The sequence below is a fragment of the Strigops habroptila genome, chromosome 2 (genome assembly GCF_004027225.2).
Source record: "Strigops habroptila isolate Jane chromosome 2, bStrHab1.2.pri, whole genome shotgun sequence".
Classification (NCBI taxonomy): Eukaryota; Metazoa; Chordata; class Aves; order Psittaciformes; family Psittacidae; genus Strigops; species Strigops habroptila.
This window is the reverse complement of record NC_044278.2, coordinates 64208222-64225905: the sequence shown is the minus strand read 5'-3', so window position 1 is coordinate 64225905 and position 17684 is coordinate 64208222. Positions and strand designations below refer to the sequence as shown.

The 17684-nt window shown below is 41.6% G+C and overlaps 1 protein-coding gene across 2 annotated transcripts in view; it reads left to right on the top strand.

Moving 5' to 3' along the window:
• The window catches only part of COL4A2 (collagen type IV alpha 2 chain), a 139754-nt gene that overhangs the window by 41002 nt on the left and 81068 nt on the right, over positions 1-17684 (top strand). The gene's annotated exons all lie outside the window — the stretch shown is intronic.

Here is a 17684-nt window from a genome sequence, read left to right as displayed (position 1 = left end):
ACAAAATGGTATCTGATGAAAAGCTATCACATACATATGATTTCCATTAAAGCAAACGGGAACCAGGCCTGCAAAACCTGAAATCCCTGCTGGAAGGGAACTACTTGAGACTACTGGCATTAGGCTGTTGCTGATAGTCTGTTCTTTGTTTTGGGGAATAGTGAGGAATGAGGCAGAGGAAGGGAGATGGGGTGGAGGGATTTAGCCACCTGCCGCGAAGAACTCCAAGAAATAGGGCAGTTCCTTATCCTGTATGGCTTGGAGCCCTGGCTGGCAGGCTCCTTCTGCACAGCTTGGTCTTCTGCAGCTGAGACAGTGACTCAGCCTTTTCCATCCATCCATCTCTAAGAATAGGTCAGGCAAGAGATGTGGTGGCAGGTCATATGCTCGTTCTGCTATCATAAACCTCATAAGATTCTTTAGTTCTCTGCCTTCCCTCCATGCAGCAAGACATCAGTTCCTGTTCCCATCGCATTCCTCAAGCTTGACTCCACGTCTGAGTGGAGAAAGACGTAGTAAGAAAGTCACAGTGTAGGTGGGAGACGAGGAACATTCTTGTTTACAGCAGAAGTCCTGTTGTCTCCATGGAAGTCAGATGATCCTGGGGTTACCATGCCATAAGTACCGTAATGGTGATACTCCCGTCCCCTGACCATGATCTGCTCATGGTCTGCTTTCTATTACAATAAGCTAATGGCAAACCAGTGAAGCTGAGGACAAACAAGGCCTCCCCTGAGACAGCTTCCGGTGAGGCTCCCTCCAGCTGTTACTGCCTTACCCTCATCATCCCTCATATGAAGTTTGGTGGGTGCCTCCTGCCACTTCCCTCCAAGGGCACTGAAAGTCAAAAACTGATGCTGTATAAAATGGCTTCAAGCATGACGTTACTATGTCTTTTCAGTGTCATTTATTTGGCTTCTAAAAGTAAAGCATGGATGTACCTGTCAGAGTTCGTGAAAATACTTGTCACAAAACTACCAGCTTTCGTGAGTGAAATATATTTCACATTTCTTATTGACCGAATAACTTTTAATTTCAAGCTGCCAAGTCTACAGGACAAAAGATGTAGCTAAACAAAAGTAAAGGCATAGTTTAGAAAAGCTAAAAATACTAAATTACCAGAGTAGAGAATCAGTCAGGTGCCACTGATGAGAAGCTCCCAGTGAGTTGCTTAGTGCCTAGATTGGAAGATAAGGGCAAATTTTATGTACTTGCTCACCACTCTCACTCTTTGATTTATCCCAGGGAAGTAAGTAACCCCAGTAACTAATCACATTGGCCTCCCTTTAAATAGACACTAAAAAGGAGAAAAGGAGGATGTTACAAAAGATAAATTATGTTTTGCTACTTGTGGTTAAATGTGCAAGATGTGAAGGAGTATTGGGGAAAGTGGTGTAAGGAGTTTTACAACAGTTCAAAAATCATATTTTAACTCTGAAATGATACACCTCATTTTGAGTCAGCATACATTGCATGTGTTTTGTGTCTGCTCATCTCTTCAGATGTCACAACCTCTGTTGAACATCTGGTTTAAGGAACAATATTGTTCTTGCTTCTGGTCTCATGCTAATCCTCAATGGGAATATTTATTTCTACAAAACGTCCTACAAAATCTCTGCATGACACACATTTGCTGTTCGAAGTGACTCATTACATGCACAATAGACATATTGCATGTTTGCACTTGTAGAAGTGCCTGAAGCACTCTGTCAGAGCCTGCTTGTGCAATGACTGTCTATCTTAGGTGCAACAGAGCTGTCACTTGCAGGGCATCTGGAACTAGGGTGGGAGCAGCACTGTGAGGGTCTGCAGTCAGCTGTCAGCCCCACCATCTCCTGGATACTCTCTCAGAACCAGGCAAACAAAACCACTTTCTTTGGATTGCTGCTACTGAATGCATATCAGAAGCTGTTCAATGAAGTAAATTCATTGGAGTGGTAAATATAGTTGCAAACTATGAAAGTAGAAAAAGTCTGAAGAGATACCTACTTTTTATTTATATGTGCTTCTACTTCATTTTCTATTGTTGTTTCAGTTACAGTCTTAAGGTACAGCATTTAAATAAAGATTTTATGTAAGATAATAAAGATATTTAAATAAAGATGCTTCTCTTTATTTGCTGTCTTAATCCAATGGCTTTTGTTTTTAAAAAAGTGTTCTTTACAAAATATACCGCTGATATCTTCTGGGGGATCTGTGCTAGAGTCAGAGAGGCACTGCCTAGATGTGTGAGGATTCAGCTAGGCTTTGGTGGTTTGTGCCAGGTATCCAGATGCAGGACAGCTGGAAACCCCGAGCTTCTGTCTAGGCTGCTGTGGGCTTGGGACTGATAGGGTTAGGCACGAAGGCACAGGAAAGTTGAATCCTGTTTCAAACAGGCAGTTTTTAGGGACAAAAGGCCACCTAACACAAATTAGTGCATGCATCTAGTGCTGGAAAGAGGTGTGTGGGCTCAGCCCTGCAACTTTCCCTGGGCTCAGACACAGCTCAATGAAATCCACTGGGGACAGGAAGATGAAACAGCAGAAGCTTCATCTGCCTGCTGTAGCGGTGGGGGAGCTACTGCAGCAAGGCAAAGGCAGCAGCTAACCTGCAACCTCCTGCCTCTCATCAGAGCTGCTCCCGGGACTGTGAGGACACTCATGAAAGGCATGTTCTGCCTCATTCCCAGGAGGAAAACCGGTTGAATTAAAATGGTCAGAGAATCATAGGATACTGCTGATAACCATGTTTGTAGTTCACAGCAAATGCTGAGCTGTTGTTCAGGGAAGTTTCTCTAAGGAATGTCTTTCCTGGGCCACACACAACCAATCCCTTTGAAGTTTACACCTCCTGTCTCAATTTTCAGTTCACACCTTCAGAGGAAAAAAAGTAAAAGGAACTTCTTCCATAAGCTGAGTCTTTTCTAGTGTCTAATGACATTCTAGTCTTTGTTCTTTTTCACTGCAGCCTAGTTATTTAACTTTAACTTAAGTGCCTGTTTACTGTTAACTGGATACAAATATCCAGTCCATTTAACTGTACCTTGCAACTAGGCAGGTGGTTGGAGCTGGGGCTGCAGGAGCCAAGCTAAGGGCCCAGCGTCACCCTCATCTCCCCTTCTCACAGCTGGTAGAAAGCTCAGCCAAGTTCCATCAAGAAGCAATGCTCCTAGAGGAGTGTTCAAATCCACATGACAAGGAACCATGGAAAGACAACAGATTCATCTTCTCCCTAAGATTAAACAGGCTCATCTTCTCATTTTCTCCTAAGACAACTTTGCCTAAGTTTTTCTCGTAAGACAACAGACTCAACCTCTTCCTAAGCTACATGTGGAGAAAATACTGTAAGGAGTACCCAGGTGCCCGGGTAAGAGGGAAAGGAGAAAAGGGAAGCACTGATATGGTATTGAAATTTTGCTTTGAACAAAATGGAAACCCTGGACTAAAGGGGAAAAAAAAGGCACAAAAAAACCCCAACAACCAACCATCCAAAACAACAACAACAACAAAACAAAAAAACCCAAAAAAACCCCAAAAAAAACCCCAAAAAAAACCCCAAAAAACACACCCCCCCCCCCCCCCCCAAAAAAAAAACCAAAACCCTAAAAACTTCTTGTTTTGGTTTCTTCCTTTTCTTCTAGTTTATTTTTTGGGGTGGGGTTCGTTGGGGGTTTTTTTATGTTGAGATTTATAGTGCTTCACAAATCATATATTGGGCAGGGTACAATATATACATCTTTAGAATTTGTTAAACATTAATGCACTTATGTAGGAAACGGTAACTCCTTCCAGTACAATGGCCAACTGTTTGACCTATTGAAGTTCATAATCAACTTCACTTCATAATCAACCTAGAAGGCTTTGTAGAAAGTGGAAGTGAGTAGCAATCTTTTTGATCTTTCTATAGAGTGAGAAAATGCACTGTATTGAAATCTGGCTTTGTACTTTCTGTCTGAGTCAAGCATCTAACAATGCTTGAGCTGCTTAGCCATTGTTTTTGCAAGAGGCTGAAGTAATGCAAACTGTGAAATGAAAAGACAGCTTCATGTCCTTCCACAAAGGCCACTTTTGGGGAATGCCTGAACATTCCCTTTTAACCAAGACTGACATGAGGGTTCGTTGTAATTCCATTACAGATATCTGTTCTGTTGCTTTCACTAATGAGGTGGCCAAGAGTAAGCTTTTCTGTCTGCTTTTGGGTGCTATACAGTTGTGAAATCTAGTGTCTGATCTTTACTTACAAGCATTTTCCATACAAGTTTAAATCTTAACACATGGGATAGATCTAGAAGAAGTTTTTCTTCATAATTAAAAAAACCCAACAAACAAACAAACAACAAAATACAACACTTAAAATGTTCTAAAGTCAATTCCATTTTTCTATCTTAGGGAAATATTTAAATCCAATAAAATTATTTTATCAACTGTTAGTGTAATTTTTGAATGTCACGATTAACTGGCTTCTAAGCTGGTATAATGGCAGTAGCTCATTTGTAACTTTTTGTTAGTGTAAGTTGATATAGCTGATGAAATCTGATATATTACTCTGTTTTTACAAAATAAGAACATAAGAGGGGTCTTCTCAAATTATACCTGTAATTCATCTAGTCCACTACTGTCTCCCCAACAGTAGCAGTAGGACATGCTATTTACAGAGAGCACAGAGGTCTGGCAACTTTGTGCAGTCCATTTCCTTTGTACCCAAGATCACCCTACTTATACGTTCCTTCACTATCTATGTTTCTCCCTGAATTTGTCTAATTCTTTTTTGAAACTGTTGTAAGTGCATGTATTCACAACCTCCTGTGGCACCAAGGGGTTGGCCACTCAAATGATACAAAATCACTGTCCAACCTGTTCTAAGCCAATCTCCTCCTGGTTTCATCAAGTACACCCTATTTCTAGTACTGTAAAATTTGGGAAGAGCAGCTCTGTGTTTAACTTATTAACTGCTTCCCTAATTTTGTAAATCTCAGTCATATTCCCTCTCAGCTTTCTCCTGTCCAAAAGGAAGAGTGACAGCCTTTTTTTTTTAGGTTCTCTTTTGAAGGCAACACTCCAACCCTTCATCCCTTTATTCTTCTCTCTCTTCTGTGAGAGGCAAGAACTGTACACAGCACACACGATTGCACCAAGGTCTTGCTTAGCAGCAAGTTGACATCATCTGTTTTCTCCTCAATACCATCCCCGATGCCCCTCAACACTGAAGCTTATCTGCCCACCCAGTTTGGTGGGGTCCTTCTGCATCTCCCAGCATGGGAGATCACTAGATCTCCCCATCCTCCGTTACCAACATCACATTTAACAATCTAGGAGAGGTTAGTATCATCTATAGACTTGGATGTTTCATAGTTCAGTGCCTTCTCTAGATCACTGTTGAAGTCTTTGCTAAAACCAGTTCCAGCACCCATGTCTGAGAGCACCCACTGCTGTTACATCTTCATTTTGAAATGTGACCATCAAGCACTATTCTTCCTATCCTTTAACAGCCTTCAGCCCATAAGAGCACCTCTCTTGCAACCCTAAGGGAATTTTTTTTTGTAAAGTATTTTGTAAAAACCATTTTGAAAATCCAAATATATTACTGTCACTAGGACCTGCTTTACCACGCTTATCCTTGTGCTCAGTTATTGTACTCTTTAAGGTAGACTATGACTTTTCCAAGCAGGAAAGTCAGATAAAGTATCTCACGGTATACAGGGTCTCCTCTTGATTCTCATTTCCACATGGGAGCTTGGTTGGCAGCTGCCCGCTGATGCAGTGGCAGTTTGTAATGATGGGTTATACACCTTGGCCAGCAACTCTACAGTTTCACACTTGAGTTCCTTCAGAATTCACAGGCAGATGTCACCCGCTCCTGTTCACTTAGTAACACCTGCCTTACATGTTTTATCTGGTACTTCCTTTATATTTACCTGAAATTAATCTGGCTCAAAGAATAGCTTGGATTTGGGACCCTCTCAAACACCTTCAGCAGTTAAGACCTATGCAAAGAAGTCAATAAATTTCTCTGCTATGGCTTTATTGTCCCAAAGTGCCACTTATAAGCCTTTGGCATCGTCTGGTACTACTGTTTCCCTTGATGGTTTCTTGCTTTTCTTTAAACAACTTTTTACTATTGTCTTGATGCATCTTCTGCAAAATATTGACATTCTTTTTTAGCCATCCTAGTTGCCATTTACTCTTGATCTGGTTTTTATGAGCTTTCATGTTCATTTCAGCAATTTTTTTAAATGCTAACCTTTTTCCCTATAATAGCATCCTTAACTTTTTTTATGAGCTATGCAGGGTTTTTATTGAACTGTTTTACTTTCTTTTTGTTATGTGACACACAGTTTACCAGAGCTTTTAATACACTGTTTTTGAAAATCCTCCAGGTTGCTTTAGGCTTCTTGCCTTTTGGACTGCTTTTTTTAGGTTTTTACTATTTTTGAGATTTTTATGTATTTCCCCTTCTCGAAATTAGATATCTGTGTGAGGTATTTATTTGGCTTACTCCATCCCACAAGAGCATTAAGTTCAGTTATATTGTGAAGCTCTTACAGAGCAGTTCTCCCACTAATACCTCTAGAAGCAGGTCCTGTGCAGCACTCAAGACTAAACCCAGAGCAGCAGCTTTTCTTATGCGTCCCAGAGCTCACCAGTAAGTGGCCGGTTGCTGAGTCGAAAGTTTTATCTCCTTTTCTCAACTGGAGGAGGCGTTGTGCCTGACAATACATTGGTAGTTGGAATTTGCCAGTATTGCTACCTGACCTAGTTTTGCAGCTTGTTTGAGTCTTTTGTGATCGGTGTCTTTAACAGGGGACTCCTAAATATAAACCAAATCCTACCTTTCTGTTATTTCCACTCAGAAGGATTCCCTAATGCTTCCCATTGACCTCAGTATTTTTTTCTGTTACACTTTGTTTTAGCCTTCACATGCTGTGCCACTGCTCTGGCTGTATCTCATTTTCTGTCACCCACGTAAAGCAGACAGCGTAGGAACTGTGTATGCCCCTGATTTTTCTCATTTCACCAACATGAGATGCCTGTTATATCAGGGTTGTCATTTGTTGCCAAGTAGTATAATTCTGTAACCCTGTTTTTCAGATCTCTAGTGTTGCTGTAGAAGCACTTACAAATTTTGCCCATTCTCTGTTGAAAGCTTCAGTCAAGGTTGCCCAGAGAAGCTGTGGCTGCCTCATCTCTGGAAGTGTTCAAGGCCAGGTTGGACGGGGCTTTGAGCAACTTAGTCTAGTGGAAGGTGTCGCTGCCCATGGCAGGGGGATTGGAGCTAGATAGTCTTTAAGGTCCTTCCCAACACAAACTGTTCTATGTTTCTATAGATCAGTAAAAACACACCTTTCACTCCCTCTGCAGAAGAGTGGTCTTTTCTCTGTTGCTCAGCATCTGCCTGCATCCTGAGCTTACAATTTGTTAGCTCTTGGATATTTCTATGAGTCTAACTTCTCTGCTGAAAGGGGATTGGGGTTACTTTTCCCTTTCCCTGCTCTACCCATGTTAAGCTAAGTAGCAATAAGGAAGATCTGGACTCACTGAGATGTACTTAGGGCTCTTGCGGAGAAGGCAAGCTGACCTAAGCCTCCGTATACGGGCTGATTTGAGCTCCTCTGTTGTGCAAGCTCCTATACTGTAAAGGTCAGGGAACCACCTTGCCAGTTCATCTGCCCCAGGAAGCCACTCAGCAAACACCTAAACATGAACCTACTACCAGAAGAACCCCCAGTGATCACACAAGCAAAAAATTCACAAAGCTTACGTGCCTTGCAATGGCCTGCCCTTGCTTGTCTTTGTCTTTTTGTTCTTACATTCCCAAGACAGAAGTGGTTTGAAAAATGTCCTGTTTGCTCTCCACTGTTTGTTTGGGAGTGAACTTATTCATGTGTCTTCTGAAGTAGTTTCAGATTCTGCACTAGAATGGATATGAAGTACCAAAAAAAGATGCTTCAAAACTTCACATTGCTTTATAGGCCAAGGTTAAGTCTCTGGAAACTTCCAGGAAGAGGAGCTGCCCTCAGAGGAGAGGTATTTGTAATGGCAGAAAATTTAAAAGCAAAATATCTATAGTACTAATAAGCATTAAGCATGAATGAGAAGACAACCTTCAATATTTCAATGCTGTAATCAAGTCTGGTATGGTACATTGAGATTTAATTTTCCTTTTTTCTCTAGTCAGAGTAATAGTGGAGAGCAGTTTACTGGTGACTGCAAAGACAGGAAGAGTGTTACCATAAGAAAGTGTTTAACTGTGAAGCTAAATTCTGCTTTCAGATACAAGAGTACAGTTTCCTTTTGCACACGTTTGAGGGTGCAGTTTTAAATGCACACTTTTGTTTGCATTTATACTTTCAAAACACTGCCTTACAAGGTCTTGCCAGCATAGATGAATCCCTAAAGTCTCAATATTCTTCTATAGGCATCTAAATCTTAGGCTGAAGGCTTAATTTCATGAACTGTTAGCAGTAGATAGGCCCATAATCTTTAGAGTTAGCTACTGAAGGCAGGCAGGGTACAGGTTTGCTTGACAGAACTTGAACTTGAGTCAGTCTGAAACTTAGTGACTAGTTTATGACCTAATGTTTTATTTAGTGAAAATTGCTTAACCTGGGCTACACTATCAATCAGCTATGTAGTGGGGTACTCATGTTGGTTGCTAATTACTGCTCTTCAGTACATTTGTCCTGACATTTTTTTGAGTGAAGTATGCATGTTTCCTTTTTCTTTTAGCTCTGTTTATACATGTTTAATCAACATCAGAGATCTTTTTGAACTGGTGGACGGAGGTTAGATAACTTTCCCATGAGCAAGAAGCAGTGAATCCTCCTTCCATATATTCATTCTACACAAAATCTGAGATGTGGGAAGAGTCAGTGAAAAGTTTTCCTCAGAATTTTTTTCAAATGAAAAATGCAAAATATGTAAGAAAAAGCAGGGTGTTTTATTTAAATATATGCAGGAATGCAATTAAATTTTCACACCAAAATCACGTTCTTATTTGTAAATATTCAGAATACCGTAAAAAATGTTTAAAGGGTAAAATAAACTCAAATGGGGTCTTTCTTTCAAATCAAACAAAATACACATTGACCAAAAATGATTTTTCCCTCCTTTTTATTCTTTTGCAGAGCATTTCTGCTTCAGACAGATAAGAAACATTGTTTGAATCCTTAAGTAGTCTTTAAAAATTGTATATCTTTGTAATCTAAGGGACTACGGTATTGTTAAGCCCATCCCACGCTAACAAATTGCACTCCCTGTCTTTTGCTTCAGCCCTGAAAGCAAAATTCTTCCAAAACCTTTTCAAATTAACTGTACAGGAGAAAAAGAATGATACTTGACTGAAAGGTAGTCAAAAGGACACATGCACTTTTTTACTTCCATTTTTAACTTCATCTTTTGAAACTTGTATGTATTTACATACATCATCTCCAGCACAATAACTACAGGTATGCAGCATTCATACAAATACTGCACTTTACTCTCTAAAGTCTAGGTTAGATCTTTGCAGTTACTTCTCCCACGAGCTTGTATCAAAAACCTTTCAATCTATCTCAGCTGGTGCGACAAGAGGACAATTCAACAGTATTGGACAAAGCTCAAGAATTAGTGTAATCAATCAAAATGAATACCAAGGTTGTAGTTTAAACAAAGTTATGACTGAAGTAAATGTGCTAGATTAACTATTTGTAGTGTGGATTCAGCTCTTGGGTTGAAAAGAAACCATTTGATTCCTCTTGCTTTACCTACGTATTCTGTTGATTTATGGGCTTGTTACACTCAAATAAGAAAACAGATCTTACTGCAGTTTGCTGATAAATTGAGAAGGTATTTCACTGTTATTTTAGGAATTCATTTTGAGGGCAGCATTTTTAAGAGTGTGTTTGGCCATCTGCGTATCACAAATTTGAATGAGAGATGGAGAAAAAAAGAGAAATCACAGTAAGGAATCAAGAACCATTTTATTGCAGAAGATAAAACAAGACTGTACAAGCACAGTACGTTCTCATGTATCATTAATATTTTTGTTTGTTTTTCACATATCGTTACACTTCATTACAGAAATGAAATGTGCTGTTAGGATTGGTTTAGGACAAATATACTGTCCATTTGGTTAGACCTTCAGGCTTTGGCTTCTGATAGTCAGACAGTGCAACTACTGCACAAAAATATTCTTTGTGCTTTTGGTCAAGTTTTGCAATTCCTGCTTACTGTGAGCAGGAGTTTAATCAACGTGAAGTGTGTGGATGATTCATAGCCTTGCTTTGTAACTGGGTAGCTCACACTGGTGTCCAAGGGAGATAATCCAGGTCATCTTCTAGCACTGAAATTTCACTCAAGAGAGCATAACTGTTTCTCATGACATGTGTCCAAGGCTTTACAAGTTTCTCAAATGGTGCTTGTTTCTATTTTCTGTATTTTTGTCACATGGGAGCAAGTAACATTGACCCATTTTCCTTTTGTCTGCTTTGGTAAGTACCAAACTATTAGTGGAATCCTTTGAGTCTGACCTGGAGAGAGCAGGAATGTGGGAATGGGCAGGCAGTCATCATGAACAGTATCTGCTGAGGCAGACCAAGCCCATTCTCAGCATTTTCTTGTTGATACTTAAGAGCATAAATGTTCTTTATTTACCTCAATTTGTAGCTAAGGTTTACAAGTACTTTTCAGTGCGTAATGAATGGGGCTGTTGAAGTCTGTGTAAGTGCTTCCATTACATTGATCTAGAAAAGGATGACAAGCATTAAAATATCTTAAAATTATATATTCACTTTTGGAGCATGCAGAAGGACAATCTTGAAGGATAGAAGTCTGTGTTTTAGACATGGAGAACGGCTCTAGATAATGAATAAGCTGCAAGCACGAATAAAACATCCATGCTGCATTTTTTTTCCCGCAGGCTAAAATTATTTTCCTACCAAAAGACTGTATTAATCTGTTGGATTCCTTTCTGTCTAGTGCTGTCATAGATGTCCAGTGAAGAAAAGCTCTTTGGGGTTTTTTTGTGGTTTTCGTGGGTTTTTTTTTTTTAGTATGGGTCATGGTTGTTTGATGAAATTCTGCATCTAACTATTGCTTATTCTATTACTTAGTAAGACTAATTTTTGCAAATACAGTATCACTGATTAAAGAGATATCAAGCCTTATAACTTGTTTAAAAGCAGGTTTATTTGGTCCTAAGGATGTTGGCAAAGGAGAAAGAGAAAGTTCTGGTGCTTGCTATCCTCCTCAGTATACATAGTGCTTCACTCCATTCAGGGTACAAAGCCAATATAGTCTTTCTGTCCAGTCTAATAAGGGGTTGGATGTTTCTGTATTATTGTCTTCTGATCCAAATACTCCTTTTTTTCCCCCTATAAACCACCTCTTGATTTTGGCTTTTTCTCAGTTTCTCGTTCCTTTACTTCTTCTCTATTTCTTTTATGACCTTTCTGTTATCTGCTCCCAAGCACACAACATCTTTTCCTTTGCCATTTCACCACCCTTTTCATGGTGAAGGCTTCCTGTAAGGGACTTCCCTTCTTGGTGGCCTGGAAGGGGAATGAGAGAAGACGGTTCTGTGAGATGAACTCTTCCCTCTGCAGTGCAGGATGCAGTGGTCTGCCCAGCTGACTGTGCTTGGTTGTGTTAGGATGTGAGCTCCTTGGCGTAGGAGCAGTCTGTGTGTGTCTCTTCTTACAGTGCCAAGAGCGTTGCTAGCACTTCCACATTAATAGCAGAGGTAGCAGCATGCAGAGGGGCATGGTGACAGCTTCTTTCCAGTGGACAAGGACTCCCAACAGCAAAGGGACCAAAGGCAGCCCACCACACTGTGGGTGTTGGACCCATATATGTTCATTATTATGGTATTTAATGAGGGCAAGAACTGGCATGGGAGTTTATGGATAGAACATATTTTCCACGGGAAACTCTTTAGTTCAGATATGACTGTGCTGCTGCTGCAGAGTATCCCTTACCACCATACCACCGTGAGACTAACTCCATTTCCATTACAGATCACGCTCCTCCACGAGCTTGGCACAGATGTGTAGTGTAACACCATCTTGCACCCTTTCCCATAGCTTTTATTTTACTTTGTTTATATTTGCTAGGGGCCTTGCAGAGTGGCAGAGATTGTAGGGGCCATTCCTGCACCATCAGTGTGCCCTGCAGACAGGACAGCCTAAATTGCATGAGTCCAGCCTTGTCCTTCCTCAGCCTCCCTGCACAGAGCAAGGCTGGAGGACAGAAAAAGGGTGGGCTCCCCCTGTGTAACAAGGGACAGCTTCTGGTGCTGTCCCCTGCAGCCCCTCCTCCTTAGCCCCAGCCAGCAGAGCTGAGGAAGAAGTAAATGTGGAGGCTGAGTACAGATCCATTTGTTTTTCTTGTTGTTACAAAGCCTCACAAACCAAACTGCGGACTTTGCACTCTTCTAGCTCATACCTGGTGCTGCCAGCAAGGTCTTGACCGTACAGCCGCAGGCACGTAAAACGGCTCGGATTGCCTGAGCCACAGCTCCCGTGCAGGTCCTCTCCTCCTCAGCTGGCTTCTTTCTTTCAAACAGTTGCAAAGTTGGTTTTGCTAAATGACATAAGGTTATAATAAATCAAGTGAGAAGATTTGTGCTGTGCTTCCTACTGTATGGGAGATGTCCATATGGTTTAATTACTTCCTCTGTACGTCAGATATATGTGTATAAAATCTCTGAAGTCATGTGTAACTGCCAAGATCCTATGGTGTGGTTTGAAACATCCATGCAGTGAAATCTCAAAGGCTACAGATGTGCTATGAAATATAAATGTAAAATAGAAGAAGTCAGTTTATTATAAGGCAATTAAATGATGGCCTTAAAATTAGAGAAGTTCATGGAGAGACCCAGAGCTCAGCAGAACAGAGAATGGGGGAAGGACCAGAAAGCCTTCTCAAATGGGGATAGAGTTTTATCATCAAAGGAGACAAGAAAAATATTACGCCCCCCGGGAAAACAGCAGAGCAGCCTAAGGAGAGGAACCATGTCTAAGAAAACCACTTGATGAATTGTAAAGCCATCTGAAAAATGTCAGCGTAAAATACGTCTGCTGCTAACAGCAGACCTTTGGCCACCATAGAAAATTGTGCTTTAAAAGTGAGCTTTTCCTGTGCCTGTAGGCAAAAGCGCAGACCGCTTAGACCTATAGACCCAGGATCAGGGATGGGTCCATGAGCAGAGCAAGGAGCAGGAGGCCACCAGGCCCCAATGCTTTCTCCTTACCCCCAGTAAGTAGCAGGGGTGCTGGGGCAGCAGCAGCCATTGCCTCGCTCCCCTTCTCTTTTTCCCTTAGTCCCCACCTCTTGCCCAGCTCACTCATTTTGAGATACTGCACAGCTCATCCATGGTGGGAAGTGAAAGGATTTTTTCTGGGCAGAAAAGGAAGAGGAAAAAGGAGACATGACGGTGGTGCCTCAGGATGGTACCTAACACTTGTCGTGCCATGGCCGTCAGAAGCACAGCCCTCATCCCACTGCTGGCCTTGCCACCGCCATGGTCAGTGTCTCAGCGAGAAGCTGCTACCCCCTACACCTCTAGAGCTATTTTCTCAGGGCTCAGCAGGTGTGTAGTGGCATATTTTCTGACTGGCACAATGGCTCGAGCATCACTTGAGAAGAGGAACGGTATGCGTTGGAGTGATGTTAAAGATGCAGGGCAAGATCAAACACCTCTGGGGCCTGATGTGCAGTCGAGTGCGCTAGAGAACAGGCTTGCTTCTCATGCCCCCTGAGCTGCCATCCTCCTCCAGCGGAGGGCACTCCCTCGGTGCCTCTGAAGCTGTCTGAGTTATTCTGGATACATGGAAATGGAGAACAGGTCTGTTGGGGTTAGTCTGGATCCATGGCTACCATCAAGGCCAAGGAGGATGGGTTTGCTTCATCAGGAAGCACCCATGGGAAGGATCAGGGTGCCCTTGGACCACCCATGAGTGTGACCCTGACACTGCCTCAAGGAGCTGACACTGATGACTTAGTGAGACACTTCAGCCTGTGCCCCACTGTGGTACGTAGTGCAGAACAAGAAACATGCAGGGGGATGGAGGTCCTCCCTGTCAGGGGAAGGAGACCCTCCTGTCCCCTTCATCTCCATCCTTAGCATGTGCAGTCCTCGATGGAGGGTCTTATGTCTCTGCTACTCACAGGAGTACTCTTCTCTCTAGCAAAGTCCATATAGCCATCAAAGAGACACATTGCTGTCACAGTAATAGTTTTATTAAGTAATAGTTTGTGCTAGCCAGTGCTAATTGTATCAATCGTATATACATTTAATCATCAAAAAGCCTCTAAATAATTTCAGTCCTGTGTAATTATTTAGAAGCTTAGGCCAGTGTCCTGCCTAAGTATGACTGTCCTCTCATGTTTACCAAAACTAAATAAACGCTAAATACCATTCTCAGTAAGTGCACTTAAAAAAAAAAAAAAAAAAAAAGATTATTTTTATCTGTTTAAAAATCCCCGACACTGGTATAAATACACATCATCATATTGTCTGCTGAATCTGTGGGCTTGGTGCATCTACACAGCTGCAGTATGGGTTGCTTTTCACTCTCCCCCTCACAGACATTGTGTTCTGCCTTTTCCCTGTAAGGAGTTTCCTTCTCTATCTATTCTTAGTCCTAGACAGAGACCTGTACTGGTTTATATATGTTGTGTAACTTAACTGACTTCAAAGAGGTTTTGTGTGGTGTAAATCAGAACACTGACTGGCTGAATAAACTCTCCTGCAATAAGGCGTAATTGTAAAGCTAAATGTGTTCCTGCCTCTGTGTACTAAATCAACAGGAATCCTTTTCATTTTTGTGGGATAAACATACTTCTCTGCCATGTATTTACAATCACTGGAACACTCTTGCAGCCACTTGTGAATCCTTTGCTTCAAGAGGAGATCTTTGATGTAGAGATCTTTCATACTGTAAAATCTCTTTCATATTCCTAATTCTCTAAACCAAATTTTGTTGAAGATCTTGGGAAGTGTATGCAGTTAGAGGCTGTCTGGTAGAGTCTGAGTTCTTTTTCAATTCAGTTAAAAGCATTCCCATAATGAAATTCAATACCTAGTATTAGTTTATAATTGTTCATCTATTCCTGCAGTTTGTTTATTCAAACGTCTACCACAGTTTTCTTGAAGATTGGTCAGCTTGTGTTTTCTCATGTATTATAATCTGTTCTTATCATGAATTAAATGTAAGTCAAACTTAGGCTTACCCCTTAAACAGCCATTTAGTTCAAGGAAGAACTTCCTCAAAATTCACTCGGTAGGAAAGCAAGTCAGTCGTAGGATCTTGTAACATCTGTCAGTTAACCAGAATCTTTAAGTGAGTACATGATACCCTTTGAGCATGTGTTGCAAATGAATCCCTTTAGCGGCAAGCCCATAACGAAGTTGTGGGACACATCCTGCCCCAGCTGTGTGTTTGCTAAAGAGATGGCAGCAGTTTCCACCAGGCACAATTTGGTTGAAGCCCTGCAAGAAGGGCATTTCTAGTTTGATCACTTGTTATCGAGGTTGCTGGTTGGATTAGCTTTCAGAGCTGAAATTTGGTGAGAAGTGAGGTTTGGCTTTTTAAGAGCTAATTCAGCATCTAAGAATTCGTGAGAGGCACAAAGTGTGTTTCGTAAGAAAGCAGGAACATCACAGGCAGATTTTATTGTGTTTGACCAGGGGAAGACCCAGGTGTTTTAAATCAAAGCTGCAGCAGGAACGAAGACATTCCAGGAGGTCCAGGAGGGAAATGCTTAAGCTTCCAGCTTACCCTTCTGTGAGAACCTTTCTTTTAGTGGAAATAGGAAATAGCCATCTTTGCCTAAATTTGACTTTTCAGGGGAGAATTGAGATAAAACCATCCGGAGATATGAATCTACTACTCTACAAAGCAAAACAGCGTCAAGACTTCCTTCTTAGAAGTGCCTTCTTCCATGGGCATAAAGCTTTTGGTGTAATCATAGCACAAGCAGAAGTTTCCTTGAGTTGGTTAGGATGAGCTGGAAGGAAGAGAGGGTGGTAGTCAGAAAGAAAAATTGCAGAAGTGTACATAGTGATATGTAAACGAAGCAGAAGGCAAGTCTTTCAAACAAGCTACTAATATTTAGATGCTAAAGTGTCATGAGATAAGCAGAGACAAAGCAAAGAAAACCTCAGCAACGAACTGTTATTAAGAACCAGTGACTGAAAAAAACATTTTGTCTTGTAACCAAGTATTTTCTTCCCTGTGAGAGGAAATGTTGTACAACCGTGAACACTCCAGGATGCAGGAGCATTGGCCAGCTGATGACTGATGAATTTCATTTACTTCCTATCTGACTTTTGAATATTCAGGCAGATAAACATGCTAAGAATAAATTCTGATGGGCGCTGTGAAACAATCCGCTGCTTTGTTTATGACCCTGAAATTTAGGCCAGTTTAGTCTATGGCCAGTGCATATGCCTTTGTACGATGCCATGGTGCTTGTAATGCTCTGTTGGCTCTCACCAGCTTTTAGCCTGACATTTGAGCTCCTCTGGATTCTCTTAGAGCCAGAGTCAGATGTGTCCCTTAAATGATGTAATCTTCTCTGTTGCTGTTAGTGTGTTATGTACTTTTACTGCTTTGTGGCTGGTGGATGTGGAGCCTAAGTAATACGAACTGCAGTGAATTTGCTTTCCATTACGTGCTGCTATGTGTGTTCCTGTAACCATTTCAGGATTCTGGTACTTCTATCACTATATTACAAGATCATTTTCTGTGTTCTACCCCTCTTCTTTTGGTTGGGGTATTCTGTATCTCAATTAAATGAGATACCTAGGGACCCTTACAAGAAATTAGAAATTAGAACAGAGCATTTGTGAAAGCTTCTCAAGGGGAACTTGCCTCGTCTTACTCCTCTGATTAGACTTACTGAATATGTTTCAGTTAAGGTGGCAGTCGCCACCTCTTCCTCACCTGCTCTCCACATTGTCCTCAGAAGAGGGGGCAGTCAGCAGCACAGGAGGAATAGCTCTTAGATGGAAGTACAAATTCGGGTACAAAATCCTAACCTGCTTGTCAGTCATTGATCCTATGTAATACATCTCTTGTGTAATCCAGAATTGTGTATTAAAAAAATTTTAAAATTGCAGTTATTCCAACTGTTATTCCCTTTATGCGTTATTCTGTACTTAAACTCCAGCCATCTCATTTGACCATAAAGTCCCTTTTTCACCAGTTGCCCGTTGGTTTGGTTTGGTTTTGGTGTTCTTTTTTGTTGGTGGTGGTTTTGGTTTGGTTGGTTGTTCTTCAAAAAAATCAGCCCCTTCTTGTGCTCGTGCTCTGAGTCCCCATCTTCCTGCGCCATCAGGGCCCATCTTTCCTCTCTGACTCCCATTATCAGTCATTTTCACAACATTGCTTCTGGTTTCTCAGACACCTCCAGCTGGCAGCCTATACTGACCTCTCCATCCAGCCTGCTGCCTCCCTGGGTGTGCCCCACACTGCCTGAGTGCTGACTGAGGAGGGACAGGAAAATGGCTCTCATTTTTCATATCTATCCCAGGCTGGTTTGGAAGAGGAGCTATAGGAATGGTCCTCCCAGAGCTCCTCGGCTTTGGGGTGGGCACCCACCCAGGCCTCTGTGAGGCTGACATGGCTCCACACAAGGGATTTGGCAGGGATGTGCCACAGACCCAGCGTATGATGCTCCATCTTTACTAAGCCTGGTCGTGTTGAGGAGTGAGGGCACACT